General features: G+C 40.9%; 1 long non-coding RNA gene across 1 annotated transcript; it reads left to right on the top strand.

Moving 5' to 3' along the window:
* The first annotated feature begins 2,154 nt into the window (after positions 1 to 2,154).
* On the top strand, positions 2,155 to 15,431 carry LOC143433813 (uncharacterized). Its single transcript, XR_013070344.1, has 6 exons — positions 2,155 to 2,260; positions 5,117 to 5,175; positions 5,816 to 5,840; positions 7,054 to 7,154; positions 13,661 to 13,710; positions 15,390 to 15,431. It is a non-coding gene; the product is annotated as an uncharacterized LOC143433813 (long non-coding RNA).
* The last annotated feature ends 1,386 nt before the right edge of the window (positions 15,432 to 16,817 follow it).

Here is a 16,817-nt window from a genome sequence, read left to right as displayed (position 1 = left end):
AAATGCCAAATTCCCAAAAGTGGCACCAGAAGTTCTCAACAGCATCTCACATAGGAAAACTCATTTTGGGGGAGCTTGTAGGCTTATATTTTTTCAAAACCTACTTTTAATAAGGGTTCTTAAACTCTTTAACCACCCTTTTAGCCCACCACCTACCAGAGGTAGTGGAAAGGAAAGGTGAATAGGGCAAAGGAGGATGTGGGCCTGTTTAGAAATAGTTGTTTGAAGTGAATCCAGTCTGCATTGGCAGGATGTCAGCAGTTCAGTTCACACGAATCAGCAGCAGTAGCTTGATCCACTCACAAACATCATCCATGAATCAACAACGACAGTTCAATCCAGAGGAAACCACAAGGCTCTGCCAATCTGCCCAAGTCCACAGACTACCACCAGAAATTCTTTGGTGACATTTTTCTCTATGAAGTCACAACAAACAATGACCAGCAAAGAGTGGCAAGGCAAACCAATACCACAAAGTATTATCAACAAAGACCAGTGTCAGCAAACCCCAATGATGACCAGCAGAGTGGCAAGGTGAACCAATGCCATACAGTGTCATCCACTATCTGTTGGGTTATATTTATACCTTTTCCAAACATCACATGCCCTCTTTCCAGACACCTTCCAGAAAAACACCACTTGTCTGTTCTCAGTAAAACATCCTCCCACATGTCTGCTTCAGCAAAAACATCCCCTCATAAGACAGTTTCCAGAAAAACATCATATCACTCTACTGAGTCTCCAAAGAAACCAGAAATTTCCACTTCAGGAGCTGCTTGTTTATTTTTTACTTTTGGACTTCACATATTTTTTTTTACAGAGCAGTTTCTCTCTGCATCTATGGGTAATGTTGCATGAACAGTAGGGATCTTTCTTGTCTCCTCACCATGAGTGAACGTCCACATAGCTCCCTGTGAAGCAGAGGTCCCATGTGTAGCCCTAAGAATCACAGTGTGACTACGGGCAGACCATCTCCACAGGAATGAGACCTGTCCCTGTTCTTAGGCCAGAGCGAGGGAGGGTGCAGTATCTGGATAGGTTGGGGAAGAGCAGAATGGCACCGCCATTATTTTGTAAGCTCACTGTACTGTTTTCAGTATAGCAGTCCTAGTAGCTTCATAAAGTAAATTAGGGAGTCTCTCTTCTTCTTTGCTTTCTGAAATTGAGTTGTTTTTAATTTTTGAGATTATATTATAATTGCACCATTTCTCCCTCCAAACCCTTGTTTGCCCCACCTTGTTCTTTTTGAAATTCACAGCTTCTTTCAAAAATTAACCTCTGTTATATGCATATAAATACGTATATACAATATAATCCTAAATACAACCTGCATATTAGTCTGTATAATTTTTTTGTATGCATATGTTTTCAGGGATGACCACTTGCTATTGGATACCTAATGGGCATACTTGTCCCTGCAGAAGACTATTTCTCTTGTAAGCTTTCCTTAGTTGCATGTCATTCTTCATGCAGGGCTAAGGGCATGTGGACTTTCCCCCATCCACTCTGGCATGTCTGTTAGTGTCATTCTTATTGAGTTCATATCTAGGCAGCCATATTGATGAGACTTTATAGATATAGCTTCATATTGAAGGTTATCTTAAATTTTATATTTAGTAAAATTATGCTTAGGTCCAAGGAGAATGGTCTCATAAAACCACTTTTCCTGTTATTTTCTTAGTGAAAGTAGCCCATTGTTTAAATATACAGTGATAGAAAATTTTTCGGTGAAGTCAGGAATTTAGTCATGGAGCATCATAATAACAGATGGAACAAAATATGTACTCTGATAGTATATCCTCAGGGAAAGGATATTGTGCATATGATATAACTTAGAATAACCTATTCTTTTAAAAATCACTATTGTGTGCATGCTTAGTGTGTATATTAGTGTGTCTCATGTGTGTCATGGTACATGGATGGAGGTGAGAGGGCAGTTTAGGGAACTGGTCCTCTCCTTCCACCATAGATTCAACAGACCAAACTCGAGTCAGAGGCTTATACAGCAAAGTGCTCTTAGCAGCTAAGCCAACTGATGACTCAATGACCTGGCAAATGCTGGATGTCAGAGTACGGCTTGTGAATTCCTTCTGAAAGTTCTGTGACATAGTGTTGCTATGGTTATGTGATCATATTATGATGCTTCAGTTCTGAATTTCAGTGTGGTGTGAGACTGCTCAGCATACACTTGGGATAGTGCAGACTCGTATATTTTGGTTTGATAGAGATTTCACAATGGGCAGCAGCTGCTCCTACAAAGGTAATACTCACCTTTGAATGCCATCCCTCAACTGGACTGGTCATTTCTCAACATATTTTTGTTCAACTAATTTTCCCTTTAATATATACAATTTTGATTGTGCTTTATAGATTTGATTCATCAAGTTTTTCCATAGATATTCATTGGTATATTTACAGCAATTTTATAGCATACATATATTTGAGACAATATTTATAGTAACTGTGGGAATAAAGACATATGCCACAATACCCAGCTACTGTATGTTATGATTTAGGTTATATGTATTGAAATATATCACGTAAATCTGGAGGGAATCCAAAATGTTAATGTTTTGAGGTATTTTTCATAGTTATGTATCTATATCTTTATTTTTTAACACAGTCTTTTTCTCTGTAAGATGTGTAAATTCAGGGAGTTATGGACATGTGTTTTTCATTTTTGTCAAGGTTCACAGGGATTCGTACTTTCTTTATTTAAACTGAAAAACATTTTTATGTTATGTGAATCCCTAGAAAGCTCAATTGTAGTTCATTTTCCATCCCACTGCCCTTGGGAGGTAAGCATTTTTCAAGAATGGAAACTACTTTTTCCAATAAGAAGTCACTGTTTCAGCATGTAAAAAATGAGAATGGGATCAGTCATCAAGACTGATGAGGGCTGGAGAGACGGCTCAGAGGTTAAGAGCATGGACTGCTCTTCCAGAAGTCCTGAGTTCAATTCCCAGCAACCACATGGTGGCTCACAACCATCTAGAATAAGATCCAGTGCTGGCTTCTGTTGTGTTTGAAGACAGCTACAGTATCCTTGTATAAATAAATCTTTTTTTTTTTTTTTTAAAAAAAGGCTGATGAACAAGAACATATGTATTTAATACTGGTTTATATCCAGCGGTGAGTTAACAATGTACATGTGCCCCGTGATGACCAATTCAAACTACAGACGAAACAAGTCTTTAGATTTGTAACATTGAAAAGATGTTATTGGCTAAACATGTTTTTATGTGTTATGTGGCTTAGCTCTCCTGATCCTTCATTTTTGAGCTCTTTCAAAAAGTTGAACTATAGGCTTTCCATTTTTGTTCTAATAGTAAAATGTAGAGGCCCTCATATTTGTGAGGCATTAATAATGTAAGGTAGGGGCTTTCCATTGCTTACAATACTAGAGGTCTTATTGTAGAATGTTCATCCACGTGCTATTCTGGGCTTTATGTCATTGAAAACAAGTTCACTGATCACAGTCAGACATCTGGAAGATTGAAGAGAACAACACTGATCTTACTTTAGAAGTGGGCACAGAGTGTGTCCTCAGGCATTCCTGTTAGACGTTTAACTGACTCTGTCTATCCTGAGTCTGGATAAAATGAAAATGGCTGCTTCCATTCCAAGCAGACATATGTCATAGAAGAACAATGGCTTAGAAGTTTGGAATCCAAGGTCTGACTTAGACTAAGCTGGGAGGACTTGGACAATACATTTTCCCCACAAATCACCTTCCTGAGCATTTACAACATATGCCCCGTGTTCATTAACTCACACACCAATAGCACAGACACACACGTCCTTGTCTACTCTGTGAGCACATCCCAGGGCTGGACTCAAAGACAGACAGTGATGAAAGTACCCAAACTCTTCTATTCTTTGGTGGAAGAGCCAAGATGAAGCCTAGATTGTGGTCCTGATGCTGATACTCTGAACTGTTGACCTGGCTCATCATCCAGCTGTGAGGTCTCTAGTCACCATAGAAGATGGTCTATCATTTGTGCAATTGTCTTGATTTCTAAAAGCCTTGAGAAATCTATACAATATCCACCACATGAGGTGGATACCATGCTCACAAACACCAGGGGCAGGTATTGTAGCATGAATGTCAAAGTTAATCACGTTCGTTATGTGCAAAGCACATAGAATGCATGGTTTTGGTTCGTTCACAAACACTAGGGGTTGGGGCATCCACATTTTGGAAGTCCCAGATCAGCCCACACATCTGTCCTAAAGTCAGTCAGGATTGGATGTCCTTAGTGCTAACAGAAGCTGATACTATATGAATACACAGCTCATGACAGTGACACATAAGAACATACTACCACTCCAGTGCTAACACATTGTATCAGCTCTCTGGCGTTTCTGATGTAGTGTTGGGTTAAGTAATTCTGGTGGCCAGTGAGGTCCAGATCCCCATTCTAAATCATCTCAGTGGGTTTCTTGGTCAGACACTGAGCATCTACAAACATAATGCATACAACTAGATGGCATAGCAAAAGAAGATCAGAGAAGAATAAAACGACATATCATAGATTCTGTTTACGAATTCCAGTCCCTTCCACTATTCAATAATCTCTTATTATGCATGAAAAGATGAGTGTATGAATATATTATCTTGTGCCTGCTACTAAATCGACTTACCTATGACAACATGTACACTATCAGATTTAAATTCCCATATGCTGTGATAAATACAGATTGTTAAGTGCGATGTGTATATGTGTTTGCATGCATGCGTGTGTGTGCATATGAGTGTGAGTTTGTGGACATTGAGATGAGTTGAAAGATAAGTAGAAAGCAGTACCAGTTCTCTTGGTCTTAGGGTGGCCTGAAAATGGTGGAGTTCTTGTTTAAGCATACAACTTACTTTAGTGTCTTTCCCTGTTGACGATGGACTGATTGCTTTACATTGCTTTAGCTTTCCATTACTTAGAAGGTCAAAGCACTGTCCCTCACTTTTCTTCTAGTCTACACTCGGTCCTTTTCCCATCACGTACAGTGGTCCAGTACTAGACCAGTCATATCTGCTAATCAGCTACATCCATTCTGAAGCAAAGAGCTCTGGGTAATTCAAGCAGTACCATGTTCTGACTGTTATTTCGTGTCTTCCTAGTTCTTCCAGTTGGCTTCCCGAAAAAGGCCTCAGAAGATGAGGAGGCAAAGCCACCTAAGGTAAGATGATCACCCCATTTCTTAAGATAGAAAGGCTATGTTCATCAATCTGTTATTTCTAACTGATACCATATTTAAATAATAAAAAATAGTAAAAAAAAAATCATGGACACTATAGATATTAGGGTGTTCACTTAGGAAGAGACAGGGATGAAATGGTACCAAGTCATCCCTGACCCACATACTAAATGTCAGTTTCAGATACCACACCACTGTGTCAGCTGCCTACTTGCACTTTATTCCAAGGGACCCCATTAGGCACACTGAGCTGAGACTCGGGCAATTTTCAATATCCCACCTGTCCTGTGTTCTGATCTCTTCAGGATTAATCTTGCTGCAGCCTAACAGAAGCCCCCCTCCCTCCCATCCGACCTCAACTCCCTGGGCATTCTGCTTCTTGGTACAGAAGAAGCTCCCTCAGCTCTTTCTGCTGCTCCTCTCAGCCTGTCCTCCTCCTCCATCTGTCTGTTCTACCTGATGACCTCAGAATTATGCTCTCCCAGAACCATACAGCCATCACACTTGTCTAGTATCCAGAGTGGATATTAGTGCCAAAGAATAGGACATCCACCCAACAAAGACAAGGCCAGATGCTTACCATAGTCTGGGCCTAAGAGTGTTTCTTTTCTCTAAATTGTAGGTGGCATCAGGGATGAGAAGAACTTGTACGTATCATGGGTTGGGTTTCTTAAGATATTCTTGGGATAAGAATTGTGTGACTCCTGCTTGTCTTTTCTCAGATGCATCACTGTGATCTGAGCCACCTACTGATGATTGGGACTTTATCTTAAAAACCAAAACAGACCCTCAAGTAACAAATCCTGGCCCTTTGTGTAGCATGCAAACATTCAGTTATGATCATTTTGTTGGCTGTGAGATTTTGTACATCAGGATATGTCTATATCTGTTTCTCCTAAACAGATATACCATATACTCACCCCTGATTCCAGTGTTCATTTGATGAAATATCAGAGTGCACAGTCTTCACATTAATTAGTTCAGACCTCATCACAGTTATGTTTGGGGTTTGTCTATCTCTGTGAACTCCTCTACAGAATAGTCAGCCAAGACAAAGAGGTAAGTGCCCCACATCCAGGCCAAGATCCACATTCTATACATAAACGGTATCCACTCTAGATGCTGTGAAAGTCAATCCTGCAGAGATCCCAGACACTATCATAAGTGCTGCACTGGTCATAAGCCCAGTGTATCATCTAAGCATCACGGTGCAGACATTCTCAAGTGTGAATGACAGAGAAAGGCCACGTGTGCTGGAGGGAGCTCCAGTGGTACAGTGCCTGCCTGCCATGTAGGAGGCCCCACCTTTGATCTACAGCACACAGGCCTGTAATCCTAGCACTCCAAAAGTGGAAATGGGGGTTCAAGGTTATTGGTAACCTCTGAATCTTCCTGGCCAGCCCACGACTGGTACAGAGTCCCTGTCTGACAAAAGCATGACAAAAAGGGGAGACAGGCACAGAAGGTAAAATTAGAAACAGGGAAAAAAGTTAACCTACCTTTAATCAGATCCTCTATCTGCCAACGGGAGAGACTGCATGCTTGTCATAATTGGGCTTCTTCTCCATGCTGGTTCTAGTGAGAAATCATGAAAGGCTTTATTAGTGTAGAGACTGACATCATTAACTCTGTGTTATATCAGTACCGTGCCACCATCTCATCCATTTAGACTGACATCTACCTATACTGACCATATAATGCATATTTTAAGTGTGCACTCACTTATGTGTTAGCCTATGGAAGTCCTGTTCTGAATCAAGCTAGTGTGCTTGATGAGAACACTATTTAAAGACAGTGAGACCATTCTCCTCTTTTAATGCTAGCCCGATTCTTTTTTCTGTAAATACAATCCATTTTCAGCTCTGATGAGAAGACTAAATTTTAAGAAAAAATGGCTGCGACACAGCGCTGTAGTTTCAGTAGAACATCAAAATGAAGAAATCTGCAGCACTTTTTTGAAGGTATGGTGGAAATTTAAAACTGAGTTTGTTGTTCACTACATAGATTATACTGTATCCCATATGTAAAAAGAAAAAAGCTGCCATGCAGCACTTTTTAATGTGTGCATATTAAATTACCTAGCTCAAGAGAACTATGTCATAGCACTTAAAGAGATATTTAAGAATGAATTTGTATGTTGGAGCATCTTCTGGGTATATGCCCAGGAGTGGTATAGTTGGGTCCTCAGGTAATACTATGTCCAATTTTCTGAGGAACTGCCAGACTGATTTCCAGAGTGGTTGTATTAGCTTGCAATCCTACCAACAATGGAGTAGTGTTCCTCTTTCTCCACATCCTTGACAGCATCTGCTATCACCTGAGTTTTTGATCTTAGTCATTCTGACTGGTGTGAGGTAGAATCTCAGAGTTGCATATTGATTTGCATTTCCCTGATGATTAAAGATGTTGAACATTTCTTTAGGTGCTTCTCGGCCATTCAAGTTTCCTCTGTTGAGAATTCTTTGTTGCCAGGCGGTGGTGGCGCATGCCTTTGATCCCAGCACTTGGGAGGCAGAGGCAGGCGGATTTCTGAGTTCGAGGCTAGCCTGGTCTACAGAGTGAGTTCCAGGACACCCAGGGCTACACAGAGAAACCCTGTCTCAAAAAAACAAAAAGAAAAAAAGAAAAAAAAGAGAATTCTTTGTTTAGCTCTGTATCCCATTTTTAATAGGATTATTTGGTTGTCCGGAGTCTAATTTCTTGAGTTCTTTGTATATATTGGATATAAGCCCTCTATCGGATGTAGGGTTGGTAAAGATCTTTTCCCAATTTGTTGGTTGCCATTTTGTCCTATTGACAAGGTCCTTTGCCTTACAGAAGCTTTGAAATTTTATGAAGTCTAATTTGTCAATTCTTGTTCTTAGACCATAAGCCATTGGTGTTCTGTTCAGGAACCTTCCCCCTGTGCCCAAGTATTCGAGGCTCTTCCCCACTTTCTCTTCTATTAGTTTCAGTGTATCTGGTTTTATGTGAAGGTCCATTATCCACTTGGACTTGAGCTTTGTACAAGGAGAGAAGAATGGATTGATTTGCATTCTTCTACATGCTGACCTCCAGTTGAACCAGCACCATTTGTGGAAAATGCTGTCCTTTTCCCACTGGATGGTTTTAGCTCCTTTGTCAAAGATTAAGTGACCATAGGTGTGTGGGTTCATTTCTGGGTCTTCAATTCTATTCCACTGATCTTTCTGCCTGTCTCTGTATCAATACCATGCAGTTTTTATCATTATTGCTCTGTAGTACAGCTTGAGGTCAGGGATGGTGATTCCTCCAGAAGTTCTTTTATTGTTGAGAATAGTTTTTGCTATCCTGGGTTTTTTATTATTCCAAATGAATTTGCAAATTGCTCTTTCTATCTCTATGAAGAATTGGAATTTTGATGGGGATTGCATTGAATCTGTAGATTGCTTTGGCAAGATGGCCATTTTTACTATATTAATCCTGCCAATCCGTGAGCATAGGAAATCTTTCCATCTTCTGAGATCTTCTTCGATTTCTTTCTTCAGAGACTTGAAGTTCTTGTTATACATATCTTTCACTTGCTTGGTTAGATTCACACCAAGGTATTTTATATTATTTATGACTATTGTGAAGGGTATCATTTCCCTAATTTCTTTCTCAGCCTGTTTATCCTTCGAGTAGAGGAAGGCTACTGATTGGTTTGAGTTGATTTTATAACCAGCCGCTTTGCTAAAGTTGTTTTCCAGGTTTAAGAGTTCTCTGGTGGCAGTTTTGGGGTCACTTAAATATACTGTCATATCATCTGCAAATAGTGATATTTTGACTTCTTTCTTTCCTGTTTGTATCCCTTTGACTTCTGCTGGGTCCGCACTAGTCCCACGTTCGGGTGCCAAAACTGTTGAGAACCTCACTAGTCCCACGTTCGGGTGCCAAAACTGTTGAGGCCTAAGCTGGCCCACTTTGGGCGGCCAAAACTGTTGCGGCCCGCTCTGTCCACAGGTCGGGGTTTAGCAAGAGAGAGAGAGTGGGGGAAGAAGGGGGAGAAACTCAAAGAATGGAAAACAAACCAGAGGATCTGTAGTCAAGTCTCCTTTACTGTCTTCAACACACACAATTCCTACTCTACTCCACTACTACACCACACCTTTACAAGGAAATCCTGGGTATTTATAAGCACAAATAGGAGAACACAGGTGAAAACACTTTACCATGTGCACCATACAGCTGGGGTCACTAAACAGCAAAACAAGCTATGTGGGATAAACAATATATTTATCAGAGTGTGCTTCAGCTGTTATAGGCTTTTGAAAACCAAGTCTTTCATCAGGGTATATGGTTCCAGATGGCTGCAAAATTAATCTAGCCGCTTTCTGCTAAAGTCAGCTCCCAACAGACTTCCTTTTGTTGTCTAATTGCTCCACTATGTTCATAGCAGCCTTATTTGTAATATCCAGAAGCTGGAAAGAACCCAGATGTCCTTCAACAGAGAAATGGATACAGAAAATGTGGTACATTTACACATTGGAGTATTACTCAGCTATTAAAAACAATGACTTTGTGAAATTCTTAGGCAAATGGATGGAACTAGAAATATCATCCTGAGTGAGGTAACCCAGTCACAAAAGAACACACATGGTATTTACTCACTGATAGTTGGATATTAGCCCAAAACTTGCAATACCCAAGATACAACTCACAGACCACATGATTCTCATGAAAAAGGAAGACCAAAGTGTGGGTGCTTCGGTTCTTCTTAGAAGGAGTAACAAAATACTCATGGGAACAAATATGGAGACAAGTGTGGGACAGAAACTGAAGGGAAGGGTTGTCTGGAGACTGTTCCACCTAGGTATCCATCCCATGTTCAGTCACCAAAGGCAGATACTGATATGAATTCCAGGAAGTGCATGCTGACAGGAGCCTAATATAGCTGTCTCCTTGGAGGTCTGCCAGAGCCTGGCATATACAGAGGCAGATCGTCACAGCTAATCACTGAACTGATTATGGAGTTCCCAATGGAGAAGTTAGAAAGAAGACTGAAGAAGCTGAAAGGATTTGCGACCCCATGAGGAGAGCAACAATACCAACCAACCAGAGCTCCCAGGGTCTAAACCACCAGCCTGGGAGCACATAGAGAGGGACCAGCTGTATATGTAGGGGAGGATGGCCTTGTTGGGCATAGGTGCGAGAGGAGTTCCTTGGTCCCGTGAAGGCTGAATGCTCCAATGTGGGGAATTCATAGAAGTTGTCCAGCAAGTACAGAGCTCAGCTCTTTCCATTGTCTGTACTTAGGAAGCAGACATGGAACACAAGAAGGGCTTGGCTCTCAAGCCTCAAGTTCTGGCCCTGCAGCTCATTTCTGTTAGGAATGGTTCACCAGTAAACAGTTCCAAAACAATACCACAAGCTGGGAGCAAGAGTTCAAACACAGCCTATAGAAGACAGTTCACATTCAGACCAGAGCCTCTGAGATAGCAAATCACAGTAAGCCACCCCAAAAGACAATTTCTTTCTGCATTAAAAAAGGGAAACTCCATTTCAAATCCCTCTGGCAGCAAAGGCGGTTGTGTAAGTTTGGAGCTATGTGCTGACTGATCATCTTGTGTCACCTGAGCTGGACCATAGGAGAAACGCAGTGACTCAGTTTCTCCATTATTGCCTCTTTCTGATCCCTCTTCTAAAAAGGAAGTAAATATACTCCAAGCAGAAATTGCTTCTTTCTCCTCTTGGTGCCTCCTTTAACATGTAGTTTACTTATTTCACATGTTCCCTTTTGTTGAAACCACACACATCATAAATGGAATCTTTTTGATGGTAGGAATGTCAGACAGGATGAACCTATGTGATACAAACATGATTCTGTGGAGACTTAAAATCTACTTTGTGTTTTAGTGGCATAAATAGAATGGAAAAAAATTTCATGCATTATGTGATGAGATGAAGCTTTCCCCCCAAACACCTGTTTTCATTCCTCTTAATGTCCTTTTTTGAGGGCAGGGAGGACAACTCAGTTGCTAACATAAGGACCAATGGCCAATGGCCAAGTCACAGTGGCCTTAACATAAGAAGATGTGTTTTCCAGGTCTTATAATCATAGTCATCTTAAAATGAAACATTAACCTATCCAGTGCTCTGGGCTTCATCTGACTCTATGGATCTATTGGAGACACTGCAGTTGGAGCATCCTGGAAAGCAATGCCATCTTGGCTTTAGTAGTGGATACTTAGTGTGCCCACAGGCTAACACACGCACCGTTTTTATGCTTAAAGGGTTTTTCTTCGTCTTTTTGCTAATTTATTTTTAGTCCGTCCACATGAATGTTTAGCCTGCATGGTAGTATGTATACCACATGCATGCTTTGTGCCTACGGAGGCCAGAAGATGGAGCCAAATGCCCTGGAACTGGAGTTTCAAATAGTTGGGAACCTCTGTGTGGGTGTTACAAACTGAGCCTTGGTCTTCTGCAAGACTAAGTGCTTCTAAGCACTGAGCCACCTCTCCAGCCCCATTTAAAACATTTTTAAGCTAACTTTGTCTAACCTGGGTCTGTGAGAAATTAAACCAGTGCATTTTGGATAAGTAGGCATTCATCCTAGCTCAGTGCCTTGTGAATTTGTAATTGAGGGCTTTGGAAATCTGGGAAGAATTCTAGGCTGTGAGGTCTAGAGCAGCACCGTCTGCCAATAACTAAGTTTCCTGAGCATCTGCCCAACATTATGTTCATTACATCACTCGGGACAGCATTGCCATGTGTCCTTCTGTACTTCTGATGCACATCTTCTGGTGTGACCAGAGAAACAGTGAGGAATGTGTACAAGCTCACGGTCTCCGAGGTGAAAGGCCAAGGAGGGCATTGGATATGTAGTCTCTGATTCTCAGCACCAGACTGATGCTTCCACCATTCAAGGAGAGCCATCTTCTGTTTAAGTCTGGGTCTCTGACACTTAAGGAAATGCAGGTGATTAGGGAGTCTTCTACATTTCCGTAGCCTGGGGCAGATATTGGTGCAGAAATGTCAGATTTCATCATTTTTACAATGTGGAGAGTGCATTGAAAGGTTTTGAGATGATAGGGAGTGTTAATGTTCACTGCTCGGGACATCCGTGCCCTGTTCACTGCTTGGGACATCTGTGCCCTGTTCACTGCTTGGGACATCCGTGCTCTTTGAGTGTGGGTCTCCTTTCACACTTGGCTTTAAACCATTTCAAGATATGAGACCCTCTACTGATATTTAAAGGAAGTATAAGTTTCACCCAGAATTGTGAACGTGTGTGAGTTACAGACCATGGTACAGTTACACATATGCACCCAGGGTAGCACTGCATTCCAGTATTAGCACGATGCTCCCTTGGAGAAACTCTGACGTGGGACTATGCTATCTATCCTCAGTGGTCCATGGGTGCTAGATCATCATCCTTCCCCAGCTTAGTGTGAGTTGACCGGAGTGAACCCAGGCAGCCATTTCACACCGTGAATTACAAATGATGACATAGTAAAGGGAAACGGGAGAAATCAATGTGATGTGTAGAGGTCACTTTTAAAGTGTGAGAGTGGTAGTATCTTCTGAAACAAGCCATTATTTATGTCGAAGGATGAATAGATCCATATTATTACATCAAACCTGATATTCTATTTGTTTTCCTTAGATCAAATATACATCATGGAGGGTAAAGCCTTTGTGTGCTAGGACTAGTGAAGTAGACCATTCTCAGAATGCAAGTCATACTACATAGAAGGGGAGGGGAAAAGTCCAAAACCAGGGCTGGAGAGATGGCTCAGGCGTTGAGAGCATTTACTACTGTTCTACAGGACCCGGGTTCAATTCCCAGCATCCACATGGTGTTTCACAAATGTCTACAATTCCAGTTCGAGAGGATCTGATTCTCTCTTCTGGCTTCTGTGTGCCCCAGCATGTGTGTGGTGCACATACATTCACACAGGCAAAACACTCATACACATAAAATAAATCTAAAAAAATTTAAAAATTCAAAATTGTCCTGTCTTCTAGACGTGTCCCATAGCATGTGCTTGCCCCACAGTGAATACATCATGTATTCACATACAGAAGAAAATGTGATTCTATAAAACATTCTACATGCTCAATAATGGATATAATCTCTGCATATATCCATCTGCAGTGGTTAAAATGCATTTGACAGGCATCTACAAAGTAGGTCGGTTTTCCTGACCTCAAAATTGTCTGAATAAGTGACAGAAATCTGGCATTTTAAGCTAACATTTATTCCAGTGTTTATCCAATCCAAGATGAACTGTTTCATGTTTAGGATGGATTTCCAATGTATAGAAAAGAGAAAAGTTCTGCTCTTCATTTGTCTTCAGTGCAACAACAGCCCAACCATGCTTGTTAATGAACTATATACCCCTTAAGGTTAGCCATACAAACTAAGTTTATATACCATTGTCCAGATCAAGCCTGAAGCTCTTAGTATTTAATAAGTGGTACCAAGAGTTGAGAGTTAATCGTGTCCTCTTGGTGTTTTCTGAAGACCAAATGAAGACCTTACAAGAAGAGGAGGCAAAGTCATCAGTCTTTAAGGTAAGATGGCGCTTGCTTTTTCTAACATCGAAAGGTGACTTTCACGATCCCGTTATGTTTTAGTGGGTATGACATTTGAATAAAATAAGTTGATAAGCTGATCATGTACAATATGGATCAATATAGATATTACAGGCTTTACTGTGAGAGGAGAGGCAATGGGATTGCATCCGCTCATCCTTATTGAACAGGGCACACAGACGTGCATGTCAGATTCCACAGTGTATGTTGAGGGCCTTTCTTCTAACACTTGCTTTGCTTGTTTTCATGAAAACTTGTGTGATTTTTTATTCAAAAGGTGGTGGGAACATTATAGGTTAAAAAAAACTTTGTATTTTTCTATGTCCTGTCATTTTTCATCTGGGGTCATTTTAGTTGTTAAAACAGATAGAATATGGTCCCCAAATGCTAATATAGTGGAAGCTTCCCATAGCCAACACAGGGGCACTAAGGTGGTGAAACCTTTAAATCGAGAAGCTTAGGGTAGATAATTAGAACATGGAGGCACCCCTTAGGAGGGATTTATTTCACAAGAGCAGATTGATAAAAAAATTCCTCCACCAAGTTTCAATGTAGCTTTGGGAAAACACTTAGTACAGGCCAAAGAGCTAGAGTTGTTTTGTTATGGGGTCCTCTTATAAAATAGCTCAAACACCAGGCCAATGCAGACGACAGAAACTTGATGTAGAGAAGCAGCTACTGATCAATCAGGGCCACAGAACAGACTCGGGAGCTGAACTGAGACCCCCAAGCCAGAATGTTACAGAGCTTATATGCTTGAAAACCACAAACATCTGTGACAAGTTACAGTAACCTTTTCCCACGGTCAGGGTTGAGGGATAGGGGCTTTCCTTACGGTTGGTCCTATGTCAGCCCATACAGGGTGTAGGTTTTACACTCCGATCAGATCCATCTGTTCTTTTGTGGTTAGGAACAGTCATTCTGCTTTGGGGAACAAAAGATATATAATGTTGGAAACAATCATTATGTTTTGGGACAGTCATGCTTTGGGGAGCAAAAGGTGACTATGGGAAGCTGGTCAGAATCAGTCATGCTGTTTTAGGGAGGGAAAGATGAATAATGGAAGCTGTCAGCTATTGTCAAGTCCCCAGCTCCCCTGGGGCCTGGGAACTTGAATTAGTTTTACCCTATGATTAAAATAGAGTCTAAAAACAAAATGGCAGTACTTAGGACAAGTTTATTTTGTTTGTTCCCAACAGTTTGATGTGGGTTGAATCAGTAAGAGAGTTAAAAAAAAAAAAAAAAACAACTTAATTTTCTTCACATGGTGCACAGCTTTGGGTGTTCTGTGACAGTATCACACAGCAGGCTAACATAGAATCATGATGAGAAGTCCCTTTCTTTTCATTTGTGACCATTGTCATAAATTCTCAGGGAAACCAGAGACATGGAAACAGAATTTTAGCCTAGTGGTTCTCAGCCTTCTTAATGCTGTGACCTTTTAATACCCTCATGTGGTGATCCCCAACCATAAAATTATTTTTGTTGCTACTTCATACCGGTAATTTTGCTACTGTTGTGAATTGTAATGTAAATATCTGTTATGCAGGATATCTGATATACATCTCCTGTGAAAGAGGGTGGTTTGATCCTTCAAAGATGTCATGACCAACAGGTTGAGATACAGTGCCTAAATGTATTTTTTTTCTAAATTGCAGGTCCAGTTGGAAAAATGAAGATCCTATATGTATCCTATAATGACTCTTAAAATATATTTTATATAAGAATTGTGTAAGTGTTCCTTGGGTTTTGTATAGTGCACTACTATTTTACGAACAACCTGCTGGTAACGGCAATTGTCCATTTCATTGGAAATACCTACTGACAGCCCAAGTAACAAATGCACGTGTCTACAGGCTCTGCATTCAGTTGAGTTGGCTTAGAATTGTGTACATAAGGGAATGTCTACAGGTACCTTTCCCTAGTAGATATGCCAGTAACCTAACACTATTTCAAATGTCAGGTTTTTTTTTTTTCAATGAAAATAATCCAAGCTCATATTCTATCTGCATTGATTAGTTCAAATATCACCACAATCTTGTATGGTAGATTCAATTCTCAGCATTCCCTACCCAAGAAGAACCAATTAGAACACAGGGATAAGTTGTCAAGCTGGCCATGTATAGGGGTAGCACAAGATACGTCCTCACACATGTGGTATAAAAGTGATACTCTAAGGTATGAACCCAACTGTCACTCCATCGAGTTGTAGCTTCCTAGCATATACCTGCTAGGCCAACCTACGGGGAACAGAAACATGGTCACGACTGCTGCAGTGGTCGACAGTAGCATAAGACTCCAGCTGCAGTCCTTCAGAACTGAAAGACACAGAGAGCCTCAGGTATACTGGAAGTTTTTTTTAAAAAAGAAGTCCTGGATTTGATCCCCAGCAGTATATAAACTGAGGTGATGGCATAGAATTGTAATTCTAGCCCTCCAGAAGGGCACGCGGGTAGACCAGGAATCCAAAGTCTTCCTCAGTCTCAGGAACTTCCTGGCAAGAGACACTCTCTGAACGTGGCCACCACCACCGACAACAACACCAATAACAGAAAAGGGACACCTTGTAGGCTTGAAGGCTTTCCTAGCACTTGAGAATGTGTTATACCTTTGGAATGTACTTGATTTCAGTTGTCAACATCCAGGTAAAGTAGCTCTCAACCACCCATAACTGCAGTTCCCAGAATCTAACTCTTTCTTGCCTCCCTGGGACACCTGCACATACCTGCATTTAACAACAAACAGATACACATGCATATACATAATTTTTTTTAAAAAAAAGTAAGTCCATTTGCCCCTAGTCATTGAATCTGACAATAAGAGACTATGTGGGGAAGTATGCTAGATGCATGTCATAATTAGTTTTCACTTTGACATGACTCATTCCAGTAACTACTGGTGATATGTTTTTAATATATAAGGTGCTGTTGTCATGAGCCCAAAGAACCACACAGCATAAAACTTGTGTTTATTCAATACTCCAGTCAACATGAGGTTGTCAATCGGGGCTCAGTAACTGTGTGCCTGTGTTCTTTTACAGATGAGCTCAGTAGACTGTTCTCAAACTTGCCTTTGATTCCCAAGTG

This window comes from Arvicanthis niloticus, unplaced genomic scaffold (assembly GCF_011762505.2).
Source record: "Arvicanthis niloticus isolate mArvNil1 unplaced genomic scaffold, mArvNil1.pat.X pat_scaffold_579_arrow_ctg1, whole genome shotgun sequence".
Classification (NCBI taxonomy): Eukaryota; Metazoa; Chordata; class Mammalia; order Rodentia; family Muridae; genus Arvicanthis; species Arvicanthis niloticus.
This window is presented reverse-complemented; position numbering and strand designations above follow the sequence as displayed.